This window comes from Ochotona princeps, chromosome 25, assembly GCF_030435755.1.
Source record: "Ochotona princeps isolate mOchPri1 chromosome 25, mOchPri1.hap1, whole genome shotgun sequence".
Taxonomy (NCBI): domain Eukaryota; kingdom Metazoa; phylum Chordata; class Mammalia; order Lagomorpha; family Ochotonidae; genus Ochotona; species Ochotona princeps.
This window is the reverse complement of record NC_080856.1, coordinates 25,354,272-25,361,103: the sequence shown is the minus strand read 5'-3', so window position 1 is coordinate 25,361,103 and position 6,832 is coordinate 25,354,272.

Below are 6,832 nucleotides of genomic sequence, written 5' to 3'. Positions count from 1 at the left end.
CTAGGGGCGGGCTGGGACTCAGGCCCCCCGGGCTAGCGTGCCTCCTCGCTGGGTCTGCCATGTTCCCGTGACCCAGCCACTGCTTCTGCCGACTGCTGCCGCCATCTGCACTATAGCAGAGGCTCATGGGCTGCTCTCCTTTTTTTTTTTTTTTTTTTTTTTTTAAGCAGGAAAACTGCAATTGCTGCCAGTTTCCAGCAGCAGCCACAGAAAGTCACCTTGGAGTAGATCTTCTTTGTTTCTGGAAGGTCATGGTCTCTTTCAGTTAAACCCATAGTAAATGAATATTGAATATGCATGCCTATTTGTGAATTAGCTTTGAACTCAGGAAGTGTTCCAAAGGCAGACCAGTATGTTAGCTGTTCTGTTGGATGACGCTTACTGACAAAAGGTAGTTCCAAGGCTGAGCAGCCTGGACAGGAACCTACGGGATGAGGAAGGACATGATGTTCTCTCTGCCATAAGGGGCCAGGCAGGAACCCCGAGTCTGGCTGGGAAGCATACGGATCCCCAAGAGGCTTTGTTTGGAGGAGCTGTGTCCACATGTGCAGCAAGAGAAGCTCCTGCAAAGGGTGACCTCAGGCTGCACGAGGGGTCCTGAGCGTGGGGAAGGTGCCAGCTAGCAGACAGACACGCCAAGCCGCCACTGAGTGCAGGCACTAACAGCACATACGGGAGGGGTCCTGTGATGCCCTCCTGGGGAGAAACGGGTCCCCTATGCTTCTAGGGACAGGGCAGGGGCTCAGTCCTTCTCTGGTCATAACAAGGAACATGTGTCAGACCTGCAAGCAGGACACACCAGCCCATGGCGTTTTCCATCTCCTATCTGTGCTTCCTCCTGGGGTCAGTCGGCTGTCTCATGACTAATGCGTGTTCTTTTTCCTTTCTGCCATTGACCTGGACTTCGACAAGGTCCACAACAGGCTGTAACCCAAGGTCTGGCACCCTTGGACTTTGAGACAACGGCAGAACCTGAAAGATAGCTCTCAATGTCTCCTCCCTACAGGTACTCTCCTCTGCTGTTCCCTGTGTGTTCCTGTGTTCCTGCAGCCAGCCAGATGTGGCCACCTTAGTTAGGGCACCTGGTGGGTACTGTGTGGGTTATACTGAGCATGCTGATGGCTCCCCTGGGCTCAGGTGCATGCCCTGGGCCAGTAGCTGTGGCCAGAGTGATGAAGGGGAGGGGGTAAACCACTTCCTGAAGGTATGTTGAGTCTTTGTTCCTGGGGTGGAATGGGAGAGGAGAGTTTACTGACAGGTACCCCTGCTACTTCGTGACGTCTCATTCCCAGAGCCCCTAACTTCATGCGGTGAATTATTCCCACATGCCGTACGTTTGCTGAAGATTTCATCTCAGGCCCAGCATGCTGGCTCAAGAGGCTAGTCCTCCACCTTCAGCTCGGGCATCCCACGTGACTGCGGCTTCAATTTTAGCCCCCGACTGCTCCACTTCTGATCCAGCTTCTTGATCGTGGCCTGGGAAAGCAGTGGAAGATGCTTCAAATCCTTGTTCTCTTGCACCGTGTGGGAGACCTGGAAGCAGTTCTTGGTTCCTGGTTGCAGATCAGCTCTGCTCTGGCTGTTTTGACCATTCAAGGAGTGAATCAGCAGATGGAAAATCTTCTGTCTCTCCATCTTTCAAACAAAATAAAAATAATTTTCTCTCTCAAAGTCTCCTCTTGTCACTAGGACAGGAGCCTCTTTTCTCTCTGTCTTTCTAATAAATCTTGCTTTAAAACTAAACTGTGTCCACATGAAAATTCTTCTTTCCTGCAAGACAAGAATTGAGGTGCTGCTATATTTTGGGTCAAAACCCTACAACAATATCAATGAAACCAAGTGAAACGCCATGGTTCCCCACCTACGTCTGAGTGTCCTTCTCTACTCCATTACCCTCTAGCAGCTCCTCAACCCAGTGGGCACATGGCCTGTGACCAGCAGGAAGTGAGAGTAACCCTCCTTGCCTGCTGGCCATCACATCTCAGCACCACTGCACTGGCAGACTCCAGGCTGCGCTGACCGGGGGCTGTGGCTGCTGGTATGAACTGATCTCACGAGGGAGGCTGCTCTACTGGCCCAGGAAAAGAGCCATAAACTGTGCAAGCTTGGTTTCTACTGAGTGTGTATTGTTGTGCACCATAGTAAACTAAAAAAAGAAAAAAGTGGGTTGGGACCTGCTCTTCTGTCTCTACCGACTCAACGGGGCTTGGTGTGGAGGCTCAGCAGCTGCCATCCGTTTACTGTAACCAAGGTGGAATCTTTTTTTCTACTTCTAAGTCCAACTTTCTCCCAATGTGTGCCCAGGGAAGCCCCAGGTGGTGATGGTTCAAGGACTTGAGTACTTGTACGTGGATAGAGTCTGCCACCCACTTGGGAGACGCTGGTTGAGTTTGGGCCCCTGGCTGTGAGCAGGTCCAGGCCCGACTGCCCCAGGTGTCTGGGGGAGATTTCTTTTTTTTTTTTTTTTATAAAATAAAGCAAACATTAAACTATAATAAAAACATTCCATCAAATTACAAAACCTGAGCAAGAAAAACAAACGGCACATGCTTAACTGTAGTTGACATTCAGATAAAATTTGCATTCCCAAAATATTATACAGTAATTAGAAAATACCAGCCAAAGTAATATTAGGATACTTTTAAGTGCGATCTCAACAAATTTGAACAGAAGCAAATTTTAACAAAGGTAAATTTTACAGTGAAACACAGCAGTAGATTAAGGATCTTAACATGTTTATTTTACTGCTATTTGACACTATAATACAAAAATAAGAGGATTTACTTGACATTTTAAATAAATATCTCATGGGCTGTTGAGTGCCTTACTGGTGAAAAGATTTAACTGGCTAATCTCATCAATCCATTCTGGGGGAGATTTCTGTCTGCCTGCCTCTCTTGCTCTGCTTTTAAAATCGATCAGTAAAATGGCACTGTCTGTCATGGATGTATTCTGCACTATTCTATCCTCAGATCTTTCCAGGGCTCTTTCTTGTAGCTTAGGTATCCATAGAGATACCATCTCTTCAAGGGTATTGCCTAAACACACTATAGCCATCTCCCGCAAGTTGCCCAGTTGTGTCTCGCCAGCAACATTTATCATTAACTCTGCCTGTTTACTTGATTGCATGTCCATCATCTCTTGTCATCAGCTGTGTTAGGACAATGACACCCTGTCTTTGAGCCCAGAGCAACCCCCGGCACAGTTCAGGGGCCAGACAGACATAGGGTCTATTAGCTGACTTGGACTTATCTAGGGAACGTTCAGTGTAGAATGAGAAAAATGTAATCCTAATTTTCAAATATGATAAAATGTCTTCAAGACCACATGTAAAAATTAGCTTTACAAACATTTAATTGAAAATATATTGATATTTTCATTTGGTTTTTCATGGATTAAAAAAGCCTTCAACATTTCTATAATTTTAACCCATGGGTTATAGGCCTATAGATTCTAACGGTAAAACAAACCTGTTTGGGGATAATTATATCATTTTTATCTTTTCCCCATTTGTCTCTGCAGCCAATAAATGGAATTTGTCTTAAAGGTAAAATTTGTGTGAGATTCTTCATATAATAAACGGGCTGAATGTAATATGAAGTGTTTGGAATTTTTGTAACAGACGCAAATGGGAGAGTGGCTCCCTCTAGTGCACATGTTGAGAACTGACGTTGAGTGAATTCATGGATTTCTGTAGGGAGTTAGTCCTCTGCAGCCTAAGGGGACCCAAGTTGCAGAGCACACCTCAGGAAGTCAAGGCCCATGTAGATTTCAGATATCGGTGGCATGAATTGATGTGAGAACCCCTAAAGAACGAGTTGCATGAGCAGAGCAAGTTGTCTTCATAGAACTGAAATGGACGTTGATGGCTAATACAGAGTCAGTGAGAAAATGGAAAGCAATTCAAGTAGGCGTTGTGCCTTTTCTGGTTTTTAAGAGTAGGTGGGAAGGTAACAGAGTGACATTTCAAAGAGAGCGAAACAGCTAAAATGGCAGCGATTAAAATCTACCTGTGAAATCGGGTGTTGTGCCAACTCTGCTGGTCGTCCCGGCTGACTGCTGGGTAAGAGGCAGCGAAGCCTGGTACCGGAGAGGGAGAAGCACCACCAGCCAAGCAAAGGCTCCAGGCTGCCCCCATCCGAAGGCGGACGATGAAAATGCAGCTTTCATCACGGGTATGCCAACATTGCCTGGATCTTGGTGTGGCAGCGTTGGTAGTTTTTCTTAGCTAGAATGGGGTGACTGTGCTTATGCTAACACAAGGATTCCCTGTCATTCAGAGACAGGTGCCAGAGGAGATGTAATTCAGGGTTTGCTTCAAACTACCCTGGGATGACACTGGCTATGCGTGGTGACAGGTGCTTGTGGGGTCATTACATTATTCCGTACACCATTGCCGTGTGAGATATTGCCATATTGCTTGTTGTTTTCTTAAACACATTAGCAGGGAACTGGGTTGGTGGAGGAACAGTTGCAGTCGAATCTTTGCTCCCATTGGAATGCATCCCCACCTTCTATTCAGATTCTGCGATGATAACTGCCAAGTTATCTGGAAAGTGATGCCCTCTCTCCCTGCTCCCTCCCTCTGTGTCAGAGGTTGAGCACCAAACTGAGTTCTGGATTTGCAATTAAAGGCTTGTCAGGTGCTGCGGGGTGTTTCCTAACAGTAAGTTGAGAACCATAGTTACTGTCATCTCTCAGTCCTAATCAAAGTGGTTCCATTTGATTTGTCTTAACTCTTTTCTTTGCCTGGGCTTGCTCCCCAGAGTCCCTTGAGCTAACCGCTCTGCCACATGCATCAGTGTGATCAGTGTGGTACTACCGACTCAGCCCTTCACCTGCTCTGCAGGCAGAAAATAACCCTGCAGAAAACGTGAGCAATAGCGCCCCCAACTGGCAGAGAGCCAGCAGGAGTCCAAAGAACTGAAAGAGAAGCTTGTTAGCTCTGAGGCTGAGGTTTACTTTCTGGCTAACTGCCTCCTGGAATGCAGTGAGTCCTGCAGCATCACTGTCACCCACATGATGAGCAGCTGACTTCATCTCTAAGAAATGACCTTCTTTGCAGCCTTAATTCTTCTCTTTCCTTTACCCTGCTCAGGGACGGTTACATGTGCTTTAACTTTCAGTTGTTGGGCCTGGAGTAACTGAGGAACAAGTTCAGCAACTTTCCCAAGTTTTCACTGAGGTGTAGGGGAGGACTTGGGGTGAACTCCCACTGAATGATCCCAGCAGGGAGGTGTCTGTCTTCATTCAGAAGAGACCATTTTCACTGGCATCCTCTGTGCCCTGCAGATGCTAAGCACCAATATGTGTTCCAGTCTGGAATTGACAAACTCCACTCACTATTCAAGTTTCTGCTGTGTTCCGCTTGGCAAGAAACCCTGCTGGTGGCACTGGGGGCCACTGGGCCAGAGGGCACACCGTTGCCTTTGCAGGCACTCCACAGTGTCTGCTCTTAGTGTACCTTGTCAAGAACAGGGAGTGTGTGCCACCCACTCCTAGAGCACAGGTTGTACAGTTTCTTGCTGAAGATGCAGAAAACACTGGAGACCTAGCATGAGGCAGAGGGGCGAGCAAGGACTCTGGAACCTTCTCCCGGGCTCCACTCAGGCAACCCATCTTCTCTGTGCCTTGGATTCCCCATCAGAGTGCCTGTCTCTGCAAGTGGCTGCAGTTAATCCAAGACATACTTCTGGTAGAACTCCTAGCACGGCTGCTTGCATGTAGTAGGTGTGATTTGCTGTATTGATTACTTCTACTATTTCTTTTGCAGTAGGGATTTTGTGTGTATTAGAGCCATTTCTTTAGAGTCTTAGGGTGTTGAGACTTGCACAATTCCATCCAGTGAGTTCTTACAAACTTGATAGTAGAGCATCTGCAGGTCCGAGGAGGAGACAAACTCAGCCCCCAGCAACCATGGAGGGCCTATAGGGTGTCTGCTGCCCGGCAGAGGCTTTCTCGTCTACATACACACTCATAGGCAACCCATGCAAGAACAGTAAATTCTGGGGCATTTTCAACTCAGAGACAAATAAAAACACTCAAAGAAAGTTTGGAAAATTTTTCTTCTGTATTTTGGATCTCCATAAGTGGGCTGGGGGTATGCGGCAATTCAGTGTTTGTAGACTGAGAGTAGGTGGCTTGATTGTGGATGCTGGAGTCACTTCTTAGTCCTCCATATGTGTAGGGAAGAGTTGGCTCTCTGTTCCAGGTAAGAGTCCTATTGTTCCTCCAAATTCAAGCAATCATGTTTGTTTTGTACCCAACACCACTGCCCTCACACACAACCTTCCAGCCATCCCTAATTCTGCAGGGGAAATGCAAATACCTCTCTCTGCAGTGTCCTCTGCCTACTGCCTCCATAGTCAGAGGATCCCAGGTGATCTATGGGGAGACATGTGGACAGGAGAAACATCTGCCAACAACTGGGACTGTATTGGAGAGAAAGCTTGCGAGTCCCTTACGTGCAAAGCTAGTGCATGCTGGTCCTTAAAGAATGCCAAGGCATTGCGCTGAGACTTCATGTCTTCAGCAGCAGACAACATGCTAGTTTAAGGAATCCTGATTTCGTTTGTTCATGTTCCAATATACTGTTGAGGGAAGCAATTTGATGTGGTCTGGAACACACTGCTTAGACATCCATTTGTGTTTTGGGTTGGAGTCCTGACTCAGAAATGGCTATTGTAGTCATTGTGAGAGATTTCTCCCTTCTCTCTCTCTCTCTCTCTCTCTCTCTCTCTCTCTCTCTCTCTCTGTGTGTGTGTGTGTGTGTTGTGTGTGTGTGAGGGCAGTGGTGTTGGGTACAAAACAAACATCCTGCAGATGCTCTACT